The 24193-nt window shown below is 45.9% G+C and overlaps 1 pseudogene; it reads right to left on the bottom strand.

Annotated features, from left to right (window-relative positions):
- Positions 1–18461: 18461 nt before the first annotated feature.
- On the bottom strand, positions 18462–19136 carry LOC115320211 (annotated as a pseudogene).
- Between the last annotated feature and the right edge of the window lie 5057 nt (positions 19137–24193).

The following is a 24193-nucleotide window of genomic DNA, read 5'->3' as shown; positions in this document are numbered from 1 at the left end:
AACCAAAGGTCAATGGAAAACAAACAATATCGGTGTTCCACAGGGGGCGGTTTTGTCGCCGCTACTATTCAACATCGCCATGGTTGACCTGGCTCTCGCGCTTGAAGCCATCCCACAAATTCGCTTCACCATTTATGCGGATGACGTCACCCTGTGGACGACGGCAGGTGGGGCGGATAGCCAACAACGCTACATGCAGAGCGCGCTTGACGTTGTCATGACCTTCGCCATCCGATCAGGGTTGGAGTTATCTAAGGAGAAGACCACGTACATGGTTATACCCAGCCGACGCAGGAGCGCCCGTACCGACATCCAACTGAGGGTGGATGGAATCCCCATCGCCCAGAACAACTCCGTCAAAATACGGGGTCCCATTTGACCACAAAGGCGGTGCAGTCACTTGGCTTCGGAGAGTAAAATCGCAGTGGAAGGAGGGCCTAAACTTGCTCAAGGCTATCTCGAGCAAGGCCTGGGGTGCACAGGATGATCTCCTCCGGCGACTCGTCCGTACCCTCCTAATCTCAAAGGTAGTGTACGGACTGAACTACCTCCGCCTTACGAAGACTCAAGAAACCACACTGGTAACCATGCTGAGAGCGGCCATGCGGGTCGTTACAGGGCTCCCCCGCTTCACACCGGTTGAACAGCTAGAAAGGACCGCTCAAATGAACACCATCCGTGAGATTGCCGAGGAGATGCGGATAAGCCAAGCTCAGCGGCTATCTCGCACTCCTCACGGGCGAATTATTCTTGCCTCGATGGGCCGTTCCGACCTAATTGACGGCCCACTCATGCCTACACCGACGCCACCTTGGGATGCAGAGGCAGTCACTCCCATCAAGCCCCTCCCAAGTCATCAAGGACCTGATCACCCTGGACGACGTGCTACACAAGTAGCCATCCACCGCGCTGAAGTCAGCAAGCTTGCCGCGCACGTGGATGTCTTCTACACGGACGCGGCGAGAGACAACAACGGCCGCACTGCGATTGCCTGGCATTCCCCTACACGCAAAGAGACGAACCACAAGCTTACCGCATGTACACGGAGCAGTTGCATGGCGGAACTTCTGGCAGTTTTGTTCGCCGTTGAAACAGCCACGAACATGCCACGAGCAGAAAATACAGAAACTCGAATATACACCGACTCCCAAGAGGCGATGCGTGCACTACAGCAGTCGAGCACATGCAACGTTACAGTTGCGCGCATCCGCGAACTGGTTCGTCAAGGCGCGGCTCGACAAACAATCACCATCGCGTGGATACCGGGCCAAGCAGGCGTTCCAGGGAATGAGCGGGCGGACGGGGCCGCGAGGGCACTGCTACAGGCAAATACTCAGCCCTCACAAGGCCCGGTTCCCTCGCCCGTTCAACGGGACGTTCCACCTGACGAGGGCTTTGATCTAACCCAAAAGAAGAAGGAAGAACAAAGAGCACGAAAAGCGCGCCTTGCAGCGCTCCTACCTTCTAACCCCCACCCGATCCCTCGCGGGCTTCCACGATGGGAGCAAGTGGCATTACACAGGCTCCAGACTCGGACTATGGTGACTCCCTCTTGGCGCGCCAAGTTCTACAAGTCAACAGATGAGAATGACACAGGTCCTGACCCTGGATGTCCACACTGCGGTTTCCCTGCGACTTGCTACCATCTTGTATGGTCCTGTGAAGGGACGTCACTAGAACGGATAGCGGCAATTAACACCTTACCACCGCACCTTAGACCAATGACCCTTCGGGAATGGACGCATCCGAGAACCTCAGCACCCGCAGAACGAGATCTCATCTTCGCATCAATCATCTCCTACCTCCGGTCCTCCGGGATCGGACGGTACGTCTAATCCATCACCATCCCATCACTACCCCTCTCCCACTCCCCCTTCCCCCATGCCACATGAGGTTCCATAGACCAGAGGCATGGAAATTAAATAAACGTTTCAATCAATTGGCCACGAACGTGAATCCAAATATTCATCGATGGATTTATTGTTGACGAGCGCATACGTCCGAGTGACGCAGTTCTCGTGTCCAATGCGTGAGCTGGGCTCGGCCGACGTCAGGTTGGCACCGCTGACGCGCTTTGGGAACCGCGGATGTGTCATAGTGAAAAGGCGGAGAGCTTTCGAAGGAAAGAAGGTACAAAATAGTTCGCTATATTTTCAAATGTTTGTACCGAAAAGCCTGGCTTTTAACTTTCTACCCTCCTCCCTTCGGCCAACTAAACGATATGGAATGAGTAAAGTCCCAATTTAAAATATTTTTATCCCAGCCCAAAATTTGTTTCATGGCTCCTTTAACGGCTCGTCTGGGTCAAAATGCGCCAAGATGTCGGCTTCTTTGAGTTGGATCTCCGCCTCGCTAAACGCGCGTTGCTGCCTGGGTCCCCATTTCCACTTTGCCTCCGCGCGGAGAAGCTCGTACAAGGGTGCTAATGATCAAGGATGCGTTCTTGAGGAACTTGTGGTAGTAAGTCACCAGCCCTGCAAAAGACTTTACTTCGGCTACTGTTCGGGGCGCATTAACTTGGAGGATTGCATCAGTGTTTTATGTCTTAGGTTGCACCCCCAAATTGCTAATTCCGTGCCCCAAAATGTCCACCTCGGTCTTTCGTAACTCGGACCTCCTTGGATGCAACCGTACCCCCGACTCGCCAAACCTTTGCAATACTTTCCGAATTACAGTGCAGTCATTATGTTTCTCAGCGATAATGACGGCATCCAGATAGACCCGGACTCCCGATAGGCCTTGAAGAATCGACTCCGTACGCCGCTGGAACAACGCTGGTGCTGACGCGATGCCGAACGGCAGGCGAATAAAGCAGAATAGCCCTTTCTACGTTGCGATGGGATTCTCCGATGAGATTCCAACCCACGCGGGCAAAACCCGCTTGGGTTTGAATATCAACCTCGTCGCCACTGCTACGATGCCGCAGGAAGCATGACGATAGCGACTGGCAACCAACAGCGTTTTTTGCGCGCAGCTTGCGCTTTTTATGGTTGACAGGAGAGAGAATGGGAGAGAGAGGGCGGAAAGATAAGATGACAAGCGCCACCGTGCTTGCGGCGGCGTGGCCGATCTCCAACAATCACCCAAGAGGATAAGCAGCAAGCACACAAAAAAGATCTAGATAACCAAAGACTAAAAGGAAACAAATATAGGAGTCCTTGGCTGATCATTTCTGCAGTCCCAATCTTGGTATCAATACCATGCATTGATGCTCTCAATCATACTTTCTGGTGTGTGCCACCAAAACACACTGGACTGAGGATGCTAATGATTATGCTATTAGGTGGGCAAAAGGCTCGCTCCCAAACTGCTCTGAGCAATAAAAAAAGAAACAAAGAAGTTCCAGATAACAACATTGTATGGTTCCCACCCGAACATAAAACGATATAAGTCTGCACCACCTCTCAGGACTAAGGAAACAACCAAGGACGCACAAGAATGAAGCACCTGATCCCAAATAAGGTGCATGGAACGCCAAGGTGCAAGCATGAATGCAAAACTCGCCCCTCTTCTAAGGAACTAACACTGACAACAATTTATTGGACATCTTCATAGTATACAAGGAACTAAAGTAGTTTAATTGCATGTGGTGCATCGCTTTTAGGACTTCTCGATGTGCAACTCTGGGAGCTTTTCAAAGTTAAAGTGAGTGGAACATTTTTTTGCCTGGCTTGAGAATGTCTATTAGTTTGCACCTTCTTCTTGGAGTTAAGCAATAACAGCGTAGCTAACTACAAACATATTGTGCCTATAAAGTGCCACCTATAAAAGACAAGAAAGGTTCAGACATTATCTATTGCAGGTGCCGTCCTGAAAAAGACAAAATACAGGTACAGTCCGTCCCACCACCCACTTGGCGCACCCATGAGTACTTTTGTTGGCAAAAGTGCCAGATGCACATTAAACCTTCTTGCTTTGACCGGCCTCCATGTCTGTGACAATGTTCTAACATTGCGGAAGTGTGATCACGTGACCATGGCCCCTTGGGGACTGCTGTGGTGACATGTGACGCAATAGCGGTGGATTTCTCCTGCTAGAGCCTCAACATGAAGAGAACGAATTCCCAAGAAAGGCTACTACAGTGCGCGCGGAACCTGAACCAACCGGCTCCGGCTGCGTACCCTCTCGAATTCCAGTCACCATTTCGACAGGAATGGTGCCTGGAATTCTTTGAAGTTCCGTAATTGCTTTGCCTTTCCTTCCAAAACTCAAAATATGCAGACCTTCAAAGAATCAAACATCGTTCGAGAAGCCTGTAGTGATTCCCCCAACGTTTTTATGTAAAAAAATAATAAACAAGCACTGTTGGGAGGTACCCTATGTACATGGTACTTAAAGTACTACTTTTTAGAAAAATTGTACTTTACTTGAAGTAAATTTTCTGAACATGTACTTGTATTTTCAAAGGCAAGTAAAACTCCCGACTTCTATGTACATTCCTCGAATTGGAAAACAAAAAATGGCGGTATCATCGTGTGAAAACGCGCTCTTTCGAGACGTCGTCTGGTCATTTCTCTGAGTGGAGTAATGGCGGCTGTAAGGTCGATGGAAATAAGTGCCTTATAAGTTGTTTGTGTCAAATAGCTCGTCAGCGAGAGTAAAACTACTCTGCGGCAACTTGACCTTATACAATATTTGCTTCCATTTTCGTAAAGAAACTGATACACCTCCGATTACCCCATGCCAGTTAAAAAGGGCATCATGAAATATTGTGTTAAAAGTGATTGTACTTTACCTTGAAATATCTTGTATTTATATATGTTACTTCAACTACATTGCACCCGGTGTACTTACTACTTTAATTAAAATACATAGCCTCATTTATTTTGTACTTTACTTCAAGTACTTTTTAGATATACTTCGCGCAACACTGTAAACAAGCAAGCACTGTCTAAAAAAATCAAGCACAGAGAGTGCTAAGCCTCGAAGTAGAAATGACACAGTCGCGGTACATCATTGACCAAACAAACAAGAAAGTACAAAACAATTAGGTACGCAGAAGCAGAGCTAGCTATTGAAGCCTTTCTGTGGAAAAAAAAACAAGCCGATTCATATTTGGCTAGCACGATTTCGATAACGGATCAAAACCTCTGTATTTTCTTTTTATCATAAAAAACATGTAAAGGTAACTTCAAAAGTAACTTTAAAAGTAATTCGCTACTTTTTTACGGTAATTAGTAATTTTCTCAATTACTTTCTGTTTGAGTAATTTCTACTCTACTCAAGTTACTTTTGGAGTCAATACACAGTAACTTAACTTAATTATGTTTTTTTAGTAACTTGTACATGTCTGATAAAAGTAACGCACGTTACTTCTGCGTTACCTTTTAAATTATGATTGAACATGTCTCACGGTTTTGACGATACAGGTATGCATAAGCTCATATTTCAAGAAACATTATGTTCATGCAGAAACTGAACATAATTACTTTATCTCTTTTTACGGTTTCACCTAAATACTCACGAGAAAAAACGCAAAGAAGAACATGGCTTGACGGCTAAAAACACGGAAAAAATTGAAGTGTAATTGTAGTAACAAGTAACGAAACTACGTTACTTGAAATAGTAACGTAAGTACGTTACCCGCTACTGCGTCGAAAAGTAACGAGTAGGTTACTACGTTACTCAAAAAAAGTAACGCGTTTCTGGTAACGCCGTTACTTGTAACGTGTTACCGCCAAGACTGCAGAACGGACAAAGCGTTACTGCTTGTCATGCCTTGTGGTCATGAGAGTAGGAAAAATAGCATACCTTGACTTGAAGATGCTGTGTGTATTTTTTAATTAATAAATACACTTCCGCAGACCCACAGTCTGCTGATCCCGCCGCAGTGCGGAAACCAAATCGAAGTAATCGTAGGCCTCGAGAGATTTGTACGCCTGCTCCGTGTCGGCCGTGAACTGGCTGGGCGAAAAAACTAAATAAACGACGACGTGAGCCGTCGACTTCGGTGGCAGCAACTTCACGTCGGAAGTCCAACAGGCCTGGTTTACGGCGTACGGATCCTCGTAGGCAACGCCGTCCACGCACAGTATGTTTCGATACCGCCGCCGCTAAGGCTCGGGTAGCGAGCGCAAATAGTCGGGCATAGCATACGACATACGTTGCCAGGAAACACGACGCACAAATAAAGCTAGAAACGTCCTTACAACGTCAACAACGAGCGCACGCCACACAACGCAATGGCGAAAACACGGAGAGCCGGGTTGGCCGGGTCGCTTTTGCCCACATAGCCACCGCGCATGCGCGGCCTTCCGGCCGTGTTGGTAAACAGAGCCGCTCCGCGTGTCTGTCTATACGGTACGCGCCAGTAATACCTTCAACAGGAGCACACGCAGGAAATGCGCCAAATAAGAAATCCGAGCTATGTTCGGGGACACAAATGCTTAGACCACTGTAGTCGAAGTAAACAAAAACGACGGCACGGGCCTTTCTGCTGTCTTGAGAGTGCCGCCACGACATCGCCGCATGAATAGGTGGATCTTCCCTTCTAGTACATGCTGGATTATCTAGCGACACACGACAAAAATTCACAGTCAAGGATAGCGCTTTTACGCGGAACGATGAGCTTCCACCACGCCGTCCACGTCGACGATCACCACCGACCCCATGTTTGCAAATAGAAGGAGCCGGCCCGCGACCGGCATGCAACGCGCGCGACCCATTCTCTTCGACGTGTGATTGGTCTGTCGTTGCGGTTGTTTCCAAGGCAGCGGGGAAAGTTGGGCTCGCTCCAACTCCTTGCGTCGTGAACGACACGTGCGTGCGTCCTTCCGTCGCTATGGAAACTGACGGTTGCAGACCCTTGCAACGGTCGTTTCGGTTGTTCCGGTCGTTCCGGTCGCTACGGACGCATGTGTGTGAACGGGCCTTAATCGGCTTCGGGCGACGGGAGAGCTTCGCCTGAGATGAGACGGGTGATAAGACAGGGTCGCCGTTCTGCCACCGGCATGTCCTTGCGCACTACGCGAATAACTGCGTAGAAGGTCCATTCTTGTGATAGCGGTACCTTCTGCTCTGTTTAGTTTCTTTGCTACAAACTATTACGCCGTTATAGCTTTAGAAAGAGCGGATATGTGTGCCTGGCAGCCCTTAATTTGATGTCGAAATCGTGAAAGCTTCCTGGGCCTCTACATTCACGTACTTCTACCACGATTTGTTGACTACATCACACCACCACCAAGCATTATCATCGTCCGATCGCATTCTAGGGCACAAAGAATTGTTGCATGACACAAACTTTATACCGAAAACATCGCGTAACTTGTAAAAAAGAACTCAATGCAGAACAAAAGGTCACATGCTTTGTATTTCCACAAAGCTCTCCTGAAGAGAATATAAACCTGTGGAAGGAAAATTTAACAAAATTTATGTTTACGTTTAAAAAATATGTGACCTCAAATAATGTCAGCAACTGTAAAAAAAAAGTTTATGCTAAAACAAGTTGCACCGTGAAAGTCGCATTATGAATTGCATGATCACTTATTAGAACAAGCCCTCCCCTCCCAAGTGACTGGGTAGCCGAGTAGATTAAAAGCAAAATAAAATAATCTTGGGTTACCCAAGATTGTTTTCTTTTGTTTCCCAGATTTCCCGGTCGGAGCCGGTCCGGAAAATATGGTCACTTCAACTATATAAGAAACCAACACTAGAACACTAATATAAGGCGTTAACACAATAGCGCCAGTAGAAACCCGGTATTCGGCTAAATGATCGCGGCTTTTCTAGCACACTGCACAATTCTAATAACGTAATAGCTTTTTTTTGTAAAACTGTCGACCTACAATTCCTACCTAGTTACGTTCCCTCTGTGATTTTGACTTTTAATGCGTTGAATTGCCTTCTTACCTTCAAAGATGGTGGGCAGAGTGTCGGGTTCAGGCGAGCCTTCTTCAGACCAAAACCCATACGTGTATAGTTTTCATATGCGCCGTCCGAAACACGTTTCGAACAAAAAACGGTGTACTTGCTCAAACCCACCCACCCCTTTAAAATCTCGGTGACAAAGTGGAAAGGACGGTAAGCGGGAAGAACAACTGCGACGAGCGCTGTTCGTGAAAGCTGGCGGCTACACATGAGTACGGCATCGTGCAACAGCACGAGTCAGTTGGTTCGGTGCCATGAGAATTCTGCAAACACGTGAACAAACAAGAGAACAATCAACACGTCAGGCGATCGAGTCCATCGCATGACCGGTCAACGGATAAAAGCAAGCGCTATGCAGCGGCAGAACGACGACGGCTCGAAAAGACACAAGAGCAGCCTACGAGGAAAGCGCGGCCAGCCGTGGCGGGGTCCCCCGCCGGTCCTTTTGTGACGCTGGCTGACGGGCTTCCTACTCTCTCCCCTTTCCCTCTGCTTCGGAGATGCGTGGCTTCGGCACTACTTCGAAGGCGCTTTTCCGGTTAATCCGCGCAGAAAATGACCAAACGAATACGATATTCGTGATGGGTGAGGCCTTGTTAACTAGGTTCAGGTGTTTTTTCTCATATTTAAAACCGCTTCAGCTTCCCTTTAAGTGATTTTTGTTGATTTAGTTTGTGAGAAACTAAGATCTGAAAATTTGCTTTGCTTTACCTTAGTTCGGAGCGCAGCCAACCCTACGGGCTAATGAAGCCACTGAAGCATCGCCAAAAGCGCGAGGTTAAGCTGTTCGTTCTCTTTCTGTGCCTATGCGGTCGGGCTAAACTAGAGACACTAAATAAGCCACGCTTCATATACACCTTGGTGCTTAAAATGATGGTTGTCATCTATTTGAAGCTTTGTCTGAAATCACAGGAAACGCTTTTCCGTCCTCCACAAATGTTTAAACAGTTCAAAAAAAGAAAAGCAAAGCAATATAAAATGAGCTACCTGACACCGAAACTAATGGTGAGGAAGTCGCACTTTTGAATCATGACGATCGGCAGTTACGTTTGATTTGTCACTAACCAAAAAGATGGCGGCTCCCACAACAATATCGGGGGAAAAGTGCCCATACTCTAAGCGTAGCTCATTTGGTTTACCTCACAGGCTAAACATAAATCCCCTTTATCCTGGGAAAAGTGGCGTCATTCATTGTTGCCAAAATGCTCGAGGCACGTGCCGCGCGCCGCTTCTGGGGAATTCATGGCGTCTGAAATCTAGCTCAGTGCTGCGTTCTGCCGCCATGATCTTCCCAAGAGCTGCACGCTGCACGTGCCTCGTGCATCAACGAAGCTTGCGCTACTTTTTAAACATGAAGGGGCTTTAGCTAAACCAAGTGCGGTAGGTTCGTTGGCCGAGTGTGTTGTTGCACCGCAGACCAGAGCACGTGGAGAAATGCTCGAGCGCGAGCTCCGTTCAGAGCACGGAGCTCACGCTTCAGAGCCTGTGGGGACTAGATCCCCTCGATGTGTTTGCGTTGGTCTTTGAAGTAACGTCAAATGTGCCAGTGCACGAGGCCCGTCTCTCGAACGGCGCTTGGAGGCAAATGGCGGCGCAGCACTAAAATTAATGGCCATTGAAAGAGAATGGCGGTGTAGCACCCACTCGTGGCACGTGTCTTGCGCGTTTTCACAACAAAAGTTGGCGGTACTTGCAAAAAAACGCCTTTATCAAGGAGCTTTAGTAGGAACCCTGGGTTCAGTCGCCCATCTGCACCCTACCGTCGTGCGATCGTGTACCACATATAGGCTTCTTGCACTGACGTCACATCGCACACTTTTGAACACCAAGTAAGAGGAGGAGAGGGAAGCTCCTTTTGTAAGAATTTTGAGTGACGGGTTAATCTTCTATAATCTTCTGGGGGGAGAATAGCGACGCCTGTACAAATCCGGGAGGCAGAAAGGAGGGTCCTGATAAGAGGGGAGCTCCTTCTTCCCCTCTTCTCTGGAGGGCAACGGAAATGACGTTATGTGCAAGGAGCCTATAGGCTCCTTGCACATGACGTCATTTCCGATACCCTCCAGAGAAGAGGGGAAGAAGGAGCTCCCCTCTTATCAGGACCCTCCTTTGTGCCTTCCGGATTTGCACACGCGTCGCTATTCTCCTCCCAGAAGATTATAGAAGATTAACCGGTCACTCAAAATTCTTACAAAAGCAGCTTCCCTCTCCTCCTTTTACTTGGTGTGCAAATGTGTGCGATGTGACGTCAATGCAAGGAGCCTATACTGCGTAATGCACGTTAAAAACCCCGAGCTAACAGTTGTACAGCACTTTTTTATAATCTTCGATGGGTAACAATGTCGGCCCTACGAAACTGCTGCTCTCTAAAGAACTAACGACTAAGTTTGAATGCGCAGTTACATTGCACTTTAATGTGTGTTCGCGTGTTCGCGTTGTGTTTTTTTTAATTTTTTCTACATCTTTGATTATGCGGTTCTAACTTATGATGAAACAGACTATAGTTGTCGGACTTCTGGAAAATAATTTACAACTAAGAAAATGGCACGTGAACGCAAAAGACGAAGAAACATACACATAGGCGCACTTAATAAAAATAATTGAAATAATAAAATTGATTATAATTGTGTTTTCAAAGGTTTGAGCGCACCAAAGGCTATAAAAGCAAGCTCGGTGCTTTGGATGGTGTGCTTGTTCATTGGAAGTGTAGTTCAGGGCAGTATGCTTACACTTGTGTGTTCCGCTTCGCTCGCACAATAAAATCAAATACTTTACTGGTAATGTATTTAGGAAACAAAGCTACCTTCTGCATATGTGCAATGCCCTCACTTTTTGCGTGTTTACACGGACGCTTGTTTATCATTATTGTTTTCGTTTCCCACGGCGATTCAGTTCGTGCTCTTTTGTGTGCTACATGCATTAGAGACCAAGGTAACCCAAGAGCATTTTATTTCGCGGATTGTAAAAATATAAAAACCTATGCAACTTACCACGTGTGCCACAATCAATACAAAATATTCTATAAGCTTCACATGTGACTGCTGGCCTGAGTAAACATTGTTGTTTGTCAAGAGCAATTGCGATTGTATGAAATCACGTGGGGAAAAAAATGTTCTAAGCACACGACCATTAGCATGCAGTGAATACTCATAATCGGCGCTGAGATGATTGGTAGCTGTCAGCGGGTGGAGTTTTTCTATCAACCCAGAGTTAGAATGTTTCCTTTTTTTCTGTTGTAAGCAAACAGGAGACAATTTACACCACATATGAGGGTAATAAAGTACTATGAAACATTCAAACATTACTGCCTGAGCAGTATAGGCGTGCAGGCTTTAGCTTTTGGTGCACCCTTAACTTTCGATACGCTCACCGCTAGTGTAAAATGTAGAGCTGTTTCAGTCTTAATCAGCATACCATGTGCGTGATTACACTGCATTTTATGCAACGTCAAACTCTACCCGTTTGAACCTTTTTCATTCTTGCACACCAGCACTTGCGCGCATAAATCCCCAAGTTAAGACAGGTGCAAAATGTCACAAAAACAAATGCACAGTTTTTTTTTACCGCAAAATAAACTACGCATCGCCTAACGCACATTCTCCGCCCGAAGGTAGTGCTAGGTCACAACCAGATGCCAAAGTTTTATCCCGAACGGAAACCTTATTCAAAAGTTATAAGTGATTTTCTGAAAATTTCAATCTGAACATGGAGCCCATTTCTGCCTGTTTTCGGTTTCTGGTGCCATAAATCCCCATGTATTCGACAACTACGTCGGTCGCCGTTTTCCCATTGAACTTTTTCAAAAAATCACTTATAACTTTTGAATAAGGTATCGGATCGGGTTCAAATTTTGACATCTGGTTGTGACTTCTAGCGCTACCTTTGGGCGGAGAATGAGCGGTTTATTCTTGCGGTAAAAGAATTAAAAATCTGTAATTTTTTTGTAACACACTGTATATTGCTTAAACTATCTGCAAAAGCTATCTTTACCTGAGCAGTCATGCATTTATCACTGAATTCGTATTAATATTAATTCTTATAATTTATTGCTGTGAGTTAATTATTAATCTCGGCATTTTTTTATTATCACTCCCGCACCAGCCCTACTTTGGGTTTACCAAACTCAACATCTAAACTTGAGTGTCATTTTTTGTGTTTCCAGCCTCGTGGTTTTAGTCAAACTAAACACCCAGCTACCTAAATGAGACACCTGACCGCCCAAAAAATAGTTAATTTGTTTTGATCCTTTAGGTAGTTAATTCCTCAAGCTAGAATTTGGTAAACCCATGTCTATTACGTCATCACGTTTTCCTGGAAATCCACTAAGAGCCAAACACATGCACGACAAAAAAGCCGGCCCGTCACATTGCCACCCGCAGATCCGAGAAAGCAACGCTCGGTCACAGACTTCTAGAAGATTCGCGTAAGTTCTTGCACCAGACGTAACTTTCGCCCTCCTTTTTTGTTCTCGAAAGTGCGAGTTCATCCTCGCTCCGATCACGTGACGCTCGAACCTTCTTTGCCGAACTTTCGAGATAGTGACGCACTGTAGGTAAGCAGCTGTCCGCGACATTACCGAATCAGTCTCGCTCTCGCTCTCTGTTACGCTGTCGAATCGCCGCCTGGTTTCTGCTGCCTCGATGCTCTTTCTTTATTTTTTTGTTTGGCAGAAGTTTGCCGATAAAGCCTTTATTTTTCAGTTCACTGTTCGTCCTCTCGTCACCTTCATTCGCGACAATGTAAATTTGATCACATTGAAATATGTGTAATTGGCCTCTGAAATCTCCGATAACGGCGCACGGTCAATTTTGTATTTTTCAACGCGTCGGTGGTTTTGTTATGCATGTGTCTCGCCATTTGGCTCAGGATGATTTTCGCGTTTTTTTCGTCCCCCATCTGTTGGAGACGTGAGCTGGGAGCGTAGGCAACTGGCCCCCTTGCACGAGAACTGGCGCAGCCGTGCGTGTTCCAAAGAAAGCTCGTGCAGAGAAGAACAAGCCAGGGACCATGGATGTCAAATTCAGGACATAGAAAAATACCCCATTGTATCAAAGCGCCACGACGCACGATTTCTCGCATTGATGTACAGGCCTTGAAGGCGATCCCACCGCCATATATTGGTTCAGAATCACACTAACCAAGGGTCGGGTTGCACCTTAACCTATCCACGTACGGCCACACTTTGATCATATACAAAAGGCCGAGAGGCAGGATAATAACGTAAATAGGTGCATAAATAGGAACGTAAATAGCTGTAAAATAGGAACTTAAATAGGAACATCAATAGATGCCTTGGCGCTTTACTAACAGTGTATGTAAACAGGCTCCGCCGTATCAGTGAAAGAAGGTCAAGAACTGCGTCACATCCCTGAAAGAAGAAGACCGAATAACGCCGCTCCTCAACGGCCACAGTCGCCCCTGACGAAGTGCCAAAAAGGTTCGGAACATAGGGCTCGTTCATGTTTAGGACTTGGTTAATTGCCGCACTTTAAAGATAATGTTTACTTTCAAAGATAGGAACAAAAGGGACGTTTTTATTCATTTTTATCGGCGAAAATAAGATCAATATCAGACTGTCAACTTTGGCGGTGTTGATTTTAAAATGCTATTAAACCATTGCGCCACACTTGCGCCCTATGCCGCAATTGCACATCGCGGAACGGGCCATTCCTTTGAGCTCACCTTCCCCACTCTAGAGTGCCTTCATGTGCGCTTCGCATAGAGTGATGCCAACTGCCTGTTTCCCTTTCCTACACCCTCTTCCACCGCCATTTTGTTTCTCTCATTGTTTCCCCGTGCGCAGGAAAGTGGCCTTTGTGTCCATCAGTAATCCCATCCGAGAGGGAAAATGCTAATCCTCCCTCCGTGGGTTCCACAACGCTGCTCCGAACTTCTGAGATAAAGTGCTTGTTTCCGGCAGGGTTATAAGCCCCACGGATTATCGCCGAGGAACAAAATGGCTGCTGGTTTGTCGGCGAGTGGTATTGCAAAGGGCGGCATCACCCTAGCAAAGCGCACATGAAAGCTCCCTACCCCACTCCTCTGCCCAAGAGCTTTTGAACCCCAGTGGAACGCGGGGAATAGTTGAAAAGGCCTTTCGTGCTCTCCTCCAATATCTCTGGGACAGTGAGCTCTCGGATCGACTCTGATGTTCGCAGACACAAAACAAAAACTTACAAGACGGATCTAGGACAAGTATTCAACGTTTAAGTTCACGTATGCGAGTGAGTATAGGTAGCACAGCCAGTTAGCAACATTCTGGTCTAGTGCGGAGCCGAGATGGGAACCTTCCCGGTACATTGACGAACTTTGCCATCTCGGATCGGCACTGCGATAGGAGTGGAGGCTATCTTCCTGCTCGCTGTGGAGTCATTTTCTCACAAGCCCAATTCTAAACAAGCCCGTTGGCTTTTGGACTACAATGCATCAGACGTTCAAACTTGTACATAACCATTTCTTCTTCCTCTTTCCTCTATTTACCCATCTCCCAAAAAGCCAAGTAGCGACTTGCCCCTGACTGGAGGCCCACATATCTCCTTGCTCCCCCCCCCCCTTTTCTCTTCACCCCAAAATAAACAACAACAACAACAACCTTCTCCTATTCGTCCTTCCTGTAATTAGATATGTTTTTAAAAAAGACGTGGAACGTACTTCATTTAAATTTCTGTGTGATTTCGTCACTCCGGCTTCCTGGAAATTGTTTTCAGCCCCCAAGAGTGGCGCAATGGTTCCACACCAAGCATACCCTATTGAAAATTCCATCAAGCTAGGTAATTTGGGACACTGACTGCCAGTCAGCAGCCTTGGTGGAACGTGATGGACCATCAGACGTCATCTGATGGTCCATCAGATGACGTCTGACTGCCACTGCCAAGGGAATTTCAACAAGGGCAGCATTTATATAAGAGTAAAGCTATACGCACTCATAAATATCGCCAAATGCCTCGATAAAACAAAAAGATCGAGAAAAAAAAAAAAAAGCAGCACCACCGCGCGTCGAACCGGCGACCACATGCGTACAAATCGGACACCTTAACCGCTATGCTACGCCGCACCTTTTTTTTTTTTCTTTATTGCATGGAAGGATAAACATAAACCACTTATTCACAGTTCACGGGCATGGTTCAATGTCTTTTGTTAAGTCAAAATTCTTTGATATTTATGAGACTACTAAACAAAGGTAACCATTCCGGAACTATTTCTTGAATGTCATACACACTTTTGATACGGGTTACAAGGTCAATGAAATGTAAGCGCACAGTCTTTGGGTACAAATTCTCATTTCTAATGTCAAGACGTGATTTCCACATGCTGTATAACGCTACAAGCATCACCAGATCGAAAGGAAAAGTATCTTTAGAAGACACAGGAAGAAAACGAATCGTGTAAGTTGTAATATCAATGTCTTTCTCTAGTGTGCGCTGCAAAACGTCCCAAAAGAAAACCGCGTCCCAGCAGTGAATAAATACGTGTTCGACTGTTTCGGGCATTTTACATAATGTGCAGTTTACTGACCACGGAACATATAGGCCCTTTTCCTGCAGCCATACCTTGGTAGGTAATACCGAACAGTGCAGTTTAAAAAAGAAAGTTTTTGCCGCCGGTGGGATGCACATTTTTTTCACCCGGCGTAGTACATCTTGGTCAGGACCATCGCTGAACATAGTGCGATAATCTGGCGTTGGAAAGAGGACACTTACAAGATCTCTTGTCAACTTCTTACGTGCTACAGATGTCAGATAGTCTCTTGAAAATCTTACTGACAGAAAGTGATAAGCATCAAATACTTCCTTTAGGTATCCAACCAAAGCTCATGTTTGGTATCCCGTGGAGGATACAATAAAGTCCGCAAGAAAGCATCCCAGCTTGTTCTGAATGACATCTCGAAGAAAAGGATGTTCCTGGTCTCGTAAGAAAAGAAATCGCGAAACCAATTGGCGAATAAACAAATGAGGAAGGTCTAGTCCCCCCTCTGATACACGTCGAAACAAGTTATCACGACGCATGGGTTCCCAGGAGGACTTCCAGACAAGAACACTAAACACCCTGTGCAACTTCTGTATATTTATCCTTGCACAGTGCAGTACTTGCAGGACATACCACAACTTCGCCGCTAAAAAAATGTTGCAGACTGTCGAACGTGCAAAAATGGACAAATTTTTGTTGGTCCAGTTCTTGGCTCGTTTCTCCAAGCCAGTCGCAATTCCGGACCAGTAAGACTTGCTATTTTGGAAGTGCCTCAAGGGCACACCTAGGTAGTCACACGGAGTGCAACTCCACTGGATGCCTTCGTATTGTTCTGGCATCGTGGCCCAAGCTCCATGCCAGAAACCTCGGCACTTCTCTAGGTTCACTGAGGCTCCAGTGGCCTCGCAAACCTGTGTGTGAGTTCCATAGCATGGGACACACTGTTCTTGTCTTTGCAGAAGTAAGCGACATCATCTGCATACGCCAGTACTTTGACTTCGGTGTTGCACAGGGTGAAGCCTTGAAGTTTCTCACTTCTCAGTATACTTTGGCATAAGGGTTCAAGGTATAAAGTGAAATGTAAAGGCGATAAGGGACAGCCCTGTCGAACTGAGGAACGGACTGGGATACTTGCTGTGACTTCGTTAGTTATGGCTAAGCGTGTGGAACAGTTACTGTAAGACATTTGTACACCTTGAAGTAGAATATCCCCAACACCAATATGAGACAAAATTTTGAAAAGAACATGATGACTGACATGGTCGAAAGCTTTCGCCAGATCAACCTGGACCATTGCAATCTGATCACTACTGTTGGTCACACACTCTAACACACTTCTCGCAATGTGTACATTTGTTTGAATGGCCCGTCCGCGAATCCCGCAAGTCTGGTGATCTCCAACGAGACCGCAAATGACACTTTGTAATCTATTCGTCAGGAGTTTAGCAAAAATCTTATAATCCACATTACATAACGTTATGGGCCGATAGCCGGTCACTTGTAATAGTTTGTGTTTGTCCTCAGTTTTGGGAATAAGTATAGTATGCGTTCGCAAAAATGAGGGGGGAAGACTCTTGGTTTTGTAGGCCTCTTGAAAAATCTCAAGCAGTATGGGACATAAAGTGTCTTTTTGTAGTTGATAAAATTCTGCAGGGATGCCGTCTGGCCCTGGCGTTTTTCTTCTTGGGAGGGCATTCACTGTTTTTTCTACTTCATCTAGGGTGAAGGGGGTCTCAATTTCTTGTTTGCATTCTTTCTCTAATTGAGGCAACAAAGAGACTAGTTTATCTAGATATTCGTTATCTCTCCAGGCAGGACAGTTGCCGAATATATTTTGGTAGTGTTCAAAAAAGACATGTGCTATAGTTTCTTTATCTGTAACGATAAGGCTGTTCTGTTCTATTTCATGAATTTCTTTAGATATCGCATACCGTTTCTCCTCCTCCATTGCCCTTTTCGTTGGCTGTTCTCCTAAGCAAAATTTTTCAGCACGGGCGCGCACAACCGCGCCTTGATAACGCTCGTGGTGAAATTTGTCCAACTCGGCTTTCGTTCGAGTTATATCTTTTAAACCTTGCCCATGACTTTGGCATTCTAGTTCTACCAGAACACGCAAATTACGCAGCAATGTTTTTTTCTGTCTCAGCCTTTTGAAATTTAATAATGGTACCTCTCTCAATTGCTAGCTGTTTTAGTTCTTGTTTAAGGAGCTCCCATTTAACAAATATATGTTCGGTTGTTTCTCCTATCTGCTTGATTAGATCTTTCGTACTGGCTACAAAGATTTTATCTTTTAATAATTGAACATTTAGTTTCCATAACTTCCAATTTATATTCTTTTTTCTTCGTTTCTTCCCAACAGTTACTAATACCATGCAGTGATCTGTAAAAAATACTGGTTCTACCACATAACCACTTAAAGTGTTAATTAGGTCTACAGAACAGTAGATTCTGTCTAACCTCGCGTGAGAGGAGTTCTGAAAATGTGTAAATTGCAGGTGGTTTTCTTCTAGCTGGAAAGGGGCAACATCAAAAAGATTTCCTTCGTCAACTATGTCCAGCAGTAGACGTGCGCTTTGGTCAATTCGCGGTTTAAATGGAGTTCTATCTGCTTCGTTGCAAACACAATTAAAATCTCCTAAAAGAACTAACATTCTATCTGAAATTAAATATGGGCGCAGGTTATTAAAAAATACAATTCTGCTATTAACCTCATTCGGAGCGTAAATACATATAATTCTCCACCTTATGTCAGGGACTTGAAAGTCGCACATAATGAAGCGGCCACAGAGGTCTGTGGTGACCATTAATTTAGACAGTTGGAAAGACTTCTTAATAAACAGTAAACAGCCCCCAGAGTAACCAGCAGCGTGACTGACACATACTTCATAGTCACGCAGAAAATGCTGCAGGGCACGCTCTACCTGTTCATCTGTTGAGAGCTTTGTTTCCTGTACGGCCAGGAAGTCAACCTCCTTATCGTCAAGTAAACGTTTCAGTTGATATTGCTTTTTTCTAGAATTAAAGCCTCTAACATTTAGTGTTGCAAAACGAGGGCCATCAACTAGAAGGGAAGGAGGAGAGAAAGGGGGAGGGGGAGATGGAGAAGGAGGGTAGGGAGAGAAGAGGGGCTATGGATTTGGGTTTAAACACTAGCAGCTTGGGTGCAAGGTAGGTTTCCGCTTACTCGCGGCGGTGGTGTCAGGCGGTGCATCTTGTTTTCGTTTGGTGTCGTTAGTGTCCTTGGAACTGTTTTTGGTCACGTCCATTGAGTCCGGTAGGTCGTCATTGCCTTCTGACGTCGTCGGCTTCTCAGCAAGATCTGCAGGCTGCTGAGTTAACTTCCGTGGTAGCGGGGTATTTTTGTCCCTGCTTTCCTGCAAGTCTTTTCCTTCATTCTCTGTCTCCGAGCTGGTTTGTTGTGTTTCTGAGACTTCCTTGACAGCTGGATCTTCGTTCTTATCGGAAATAGGAGGTCCGGTCTCTGCAGACCCGGCTTGAGTTGGGAGAACCTCTCCAGTGGCGTCTACGACTTCGGAGATATCCATGAACTCTTGGTTGGCATCTGGTTCTGTGCCAGAACCCCGTAGCACGGCTGCATAGCTGGAGTAGCACTCGTCACTTTCGTGTCCAAATCTGTTGCAACGCGCACACTTTAAAGTGCGACACTACCTGCGTATGTGATCAACTTTCTTGCATCTCAGACACAAGGTTGGTCGCCCGGACATGACCAGAAGGGACTGTTTGCCGGCAACTCGGAGCAGATGGGGAATATCTTCCGATGTCGCCATGTCGTGAAGAGTCAGACAGACCTCTCTGTTCAGCGTTTCCATGCTTTCCATGCCTGGCACGCGCCACTTTTCTCTCGAGACGCTACGCACGGTTCCAAATGGCGACAATGCTTCAGCAATCTTCTTATCTTCTAAGTAGGACGGAAGCTAAAGGAGCTTGAGCTTAACGTCTTTTGAGTTCGGGTCGATGACCATGCACTTTTTGCCCTTCACCGTCAGTTCTTTTGCTGCTTTGAGCTTCTCCGCGGCTTCAGAACTCACTAGCGTAACCATCCAAACGTGGCTCATTTGGAACTGTCCAAGGGACAACACTTCTCGGAGTTCGATGACGTCTTTGAGTCCGTCGCGAAAATCAATTGCACGGTAGGGCCTGCCCGACATGTCGGCATGAAGAAAAACAGAATTGATGCACAAGCTTCCGGGAGGAAACCGTGGAAGTAGGATTCGATACTCATCTTGGCTAGTCGCCTGAGCTTGGCTTTTTCCTGGGGCTGCGGGTGCGGCTGCAGCGTTGACCGGCTGCATCGTTTGAAAGTCGTTGTTTGCGTATGAACCAGAAGGAGAAGGGTTTCCTCGGCCTGGGGCCGATTGTTGATTTGCAGCGGAGAACATGAAAACGCGTCCGTTCGAAACGGCGTCTTCTTCTTTCTCCTATGCTACGCCCCACCGTTAGAGAAACTAGATTTGACTATTCGTTTTACACAAAATTCTTTGGCTGCAAATGCAGTTAAGCCGTCAGCATGTTATGCAAAGCACTCGTACATCACTCGCCGTACTTCAGTTCTACTCACCTGCCATGTAGAGTACTTTCGCGTTGTAGAACGCTCCTTTTGTTCGCGCATCACCGGCCCAGTAGACCTGGTACACCCTGTCGTCTTCAACTACACCGCTTAAGTCCCTTACATCGTCGGAACTCAGAACAGGCTGGTTCTTGTCGAGTAGAAATTCTGCTAAAACATAAGACATTTTAGAGCCTGGACAGGATCGACAGGTTGGAGCAAGCGGGCAAACAAAACGAGTCGAGAGCGATCGTTCATGAAAGCTCGGCGAAGCCTCTATGGGCGAAGCGAAGTGCGAAGTGTCGTGTTCGGCGCTTCGGCGGGCTTCTGATCAAGGTTGTCGGTCGGTTGCGTGTTATATCTCTAACGTCAGCGGTTTTATGGACTCACGTCCCAAAATCGTTTTCTCCTGCATAGATTACTTTTCGTATTCATATAGATTTGACGAAATAGTGGTATCCGAACGAACTTTACGTCCTTTGACCGTACGTCTGTCTGCACGTCAAAGCTTTCTGACGTACAGTCAGAGACAATCGATGTACAGTCAGAATCACCACCAAGACATCCTGATGGCATTTCGCGGCGGCCGACTGCCACCAGGAAACCATCAGAAAGCCGACAAGCGGGGTCTGACTGGAGTTTGACCGTCGGTCAGAGTAACTTGTTGGCCAATCAGACATGCTTGACGTACAGTCAGGCACAGTCAGCGGTCCACTAGGAAACATTGACTGCCAAGCAGGGTTACATTGATGGATTTTTCCTTCGGGGAGAACTTTGCGGCATTTCACCCAAGAAATCTCTTACACGACCTCCGTTGCCTTGTTTCCGTAAGGTCTTTGTCAGCCCAAGCTGATGACTCGAATCTGTCCGGGGTCAGACTGCTCATACGTCATACAAAATACAGTCTGCAAGCACGAGTCACCGCAATGCCCGTGGTTCGAATGCTGCGTGACAAGTATCCTCCTTGCACTCATTACCATACGACTTTCGAAGCACAGATCTCGCGGTTACTCGCTTTCGAATCTGTATGCAGACTGTCTTTTCTATGATGTATAAGCAGTGTGACCCCGACTAAAGGCCGGTTCAGGCACCTGCGTTTGAGTGCGTTTCACTGCGTTGCGTCGAGAACCGAAAGCGAGTCACCGGCACAGCTATGCTTCATATGAAGCGTGGACTCCAATTCAAGGAATCATCTTGGCGCGCGATCTAAGGAGCAGGGATGTCCTGGTTTCTCGCTGCCGCAACGCAGTCAAACGCAGTCAAACGCAACTGTCTGAACCAGGCTTAAGACCACTGAGAATACGATGACTCGCGCCATTTGCGGACCACCTGCAGAAACCATCGCGATGAACAAGAGTCAACTTTTCTCATTCTTTCTTTATAGAAAAGTTAATTACGTGTCTACGAAACTTTAATCCTCACTGTGAATAACTAAACCACCTAATATAGATATGTGTATGGTGGCCACGGTATTTAAGAGGATGAGCAGCGATTGTAGCAATCTGTATGATAATTTGGGTGTCAAGAGATTATCCGTAATGCCCCTTTCAGAACGTTATTGGGACAGTCGAGCCGTTCACTGCGGCTTTTTGCTCGGCCTCCATCTTTTCCCGAAATGGCGTAAGAACTAATGATTGTGATAACGTAGCGCTCTTCCATTCCTTTCTGCACTTATTTATATAAATGCAATATAAAATCTGGGATTATTATAGTAAACATGCAGCGTACGGAGTACAAAGAAGACGTCCTTTGCTCGCGTCCTTTTGACATCTAAGCGGCAAAAGCACGATGGTTCTCCTTCCTCGATCACCCGAGCACATGGGCAGGCCGGCACCGACCCTCGGGAATTGTACCCCAGGTACAATGCAGGAGTTCGTGTTCGGATGGTTCCAAAGGGTTTGCGGACGAAGTAGCCCACCCCCGCACCCGAGGGGGCGATGAGGAGCGACCTCTTTTTCCGGTAGAGGGCCTATATCACAGAGTGTTTCCAATTGCTCGATCCTGGTCACGTGGTTCATGGACCACACTTGGAATGCGAGCTGAGGTGACGAATGCTGCGATGGTCTGCAAGCCTCTCCGCCTCTCCCCCCGCTTCCCTTCTCGCCCCGCGACGACCCAACTCATGCGCACTTGCGACCAATGTGGGCAAGAGCATCCGCTATTAAAATGAAAAAAAAAAATCTAGGTTTGTTTTTGTATGCGGTACAGTACTGAGGAGTGAGTCTAATGCAAAAAGGCGTAAGCGCCTGAGCACCTGCCACCAGTCTGCGCGATAAAGATCCGCCATGAAACTGCAAACGCTTTCCTTGTCCTTTTTTTTTTTAATTTGTTTCTTCGATACAGTACCGACGAATGAGCATAAGGCAAAAGGCGTACGTGCCTGAGAAGGCCTTAGCGCCCTCTTGGTTCGCAGGGAAACAAGCAGAAAAATTTGACACAATAAATCATAGCCATTATACATAGATACAGCGATTTCAAAGTCACGGTGCAATTCGGTATCAAAAATGAATAAAACAATTGTATCAAAACATGAGCATTTTGAATCCAAAGCGATAGTGTAGCTCAGTACAGTGTTGTACAGAACGGCGTTCCAAGGAACGGCGTTCCTGGAACGCGTTCCTTTTAGGAGGAACGAAGGAACGCCGCCGTTCCATTTTGCACCGCTGGAACTGGAACGGGAACGCGTTACATTTTTACTGTAACGGAAAGAGTAACGGCGTTCCTTTTTTCGTTTAGTGGGGTAATTTTTATTTTATTTCGAACAGATGATTTTGAAAGTGCAACAACAATATCTTTACGAAGTGCAGGATCTCGTTACCTGCGGTACAAAAGGCAAGGCTTTTAGTCGTAGAAAAAAAAAACAACAAAGAAAGAGGGTTGTTTCAAACTCAGTTACTGTCTTTGGTTCCACGAATCCTCATACACCCAGAAATTTAAGGCCGACTACAGCCACTTGTGAACTTCCATAACGAGACCTACAGATACAGCAAGATCGCAGATTGCCACACATCGAACGCACCCTTGTATCCCGAACATTGGTCACTTAAAAGATACACAAAAAAATGAAAAACCTTTATTTCTTCTCTTGTCCCCCACCTTCAAAATAAACAACAAAGCCAACATTACAAAGAAGTATTTGCAGTTTTTAAGACTGACCTTCCAGAAGCCCCACCCTCTCCTCCACTTGCTCGTCTTGCGGACAGCAATATCGAGAAGCAACTGTTGTTAAGTTCACACAACGGACTTTGTTCAATTGAAACGTGTGAGGTTGTTGTAAAACGCTCGTACAATGTTGGTTAAAAGTAATTCGGCTCGTCTTAATCGTCCATTACAAACATGAATATGGTTAAAAGCTGAGATTGTAAACTTGAATATATCGACAAATGAAACCCTGCTTCTGCTTGTTTTCTTCTCCTGTTGCCCTTCCATGACGACATACAAACTCGTATGTTGACTACTAACGGGATAGATAAAAAACTCTGCTTGATTTAACTAAATATAGTAATTAGCAAAATACAAATATAACGTATATGTAACGATACGTTCCATTTTTTTAACTGTAACGGGAAGGAGTTCCTTTTTCACAGATGTAACTTGTAACGGGAACGCGTTCCAAAAACCAGAAGGAACGAGGAACGAGCTTTCGTTCCTTGTTTTGAGGAGCGTGTACAACACTGGCTCAGTATCATATTCTACGCATTATAAATAAATTCAAGTAAACAAGTACCGTTGCGATTTGAAGCACCTGAAATACACGCATTAAGAATGCATCATTGAAAAGTAACAAATTGTGTACAAATACAACGTGCACTCCCTCCCCCCCCCCCCCCCCAATAAACAAAGCAAAAACAAAATTAGTGTTGTTATTTTTTGCTTTTTTCACCTCAGATATAAACTTCGCATAACCGAACGCTTATTACGCACCCAAATGTAGCGATAGGGGTTCGAAGCAGATGTCCAATTTTCATAACTGACCGTTATCCCGCTTTCGCCCATTTTCAATAACTGGCGCAATACAGAACCATGCGTTCTGAAGTATAGTGATTTGCGAGCGCATAGACTTATAGACCTTTTCGAAAATTGCCCCCTTTACGGTAGATCTAAAAATGCTGCAAGGTGGCGCGCGCAAAAAACACCAACAAGCTGGCAACTCTTTAACTGAAATAATACTCACTTCCCAGAGACTGTATGCAATTAATAGATTTCCCTTTTTTGCAGTGTCTTTTGCGCAACTCGCTCTGCGGTTTATTATTATTATTTTTGTTTTTCAGATTTAGTGTAAGAAGGCGTAAT

The sequence above is a fragment of the Ixodes scapularis genome, unplaced genomic scaffold (genome assembly GCF_016920785.2).
Source record: "Ixodes scapularis isolate PalLabHiFi unplaced genomic scaffold, ASM1692078v2 PGA_scaffold25__3_contigs__length_428684, whole genome shotgun sequence".
NCBI classification, from domain to species: domain Eukaryota; kingdom Metazoa; phylum Arthropoda; class Arachnida; order Ixodida; family Ixodidae; genus Ixodes; species Ixodes scapularis.
This window is presented reverse-complemented; position numbering and strand designations above follow the sequence as displayed.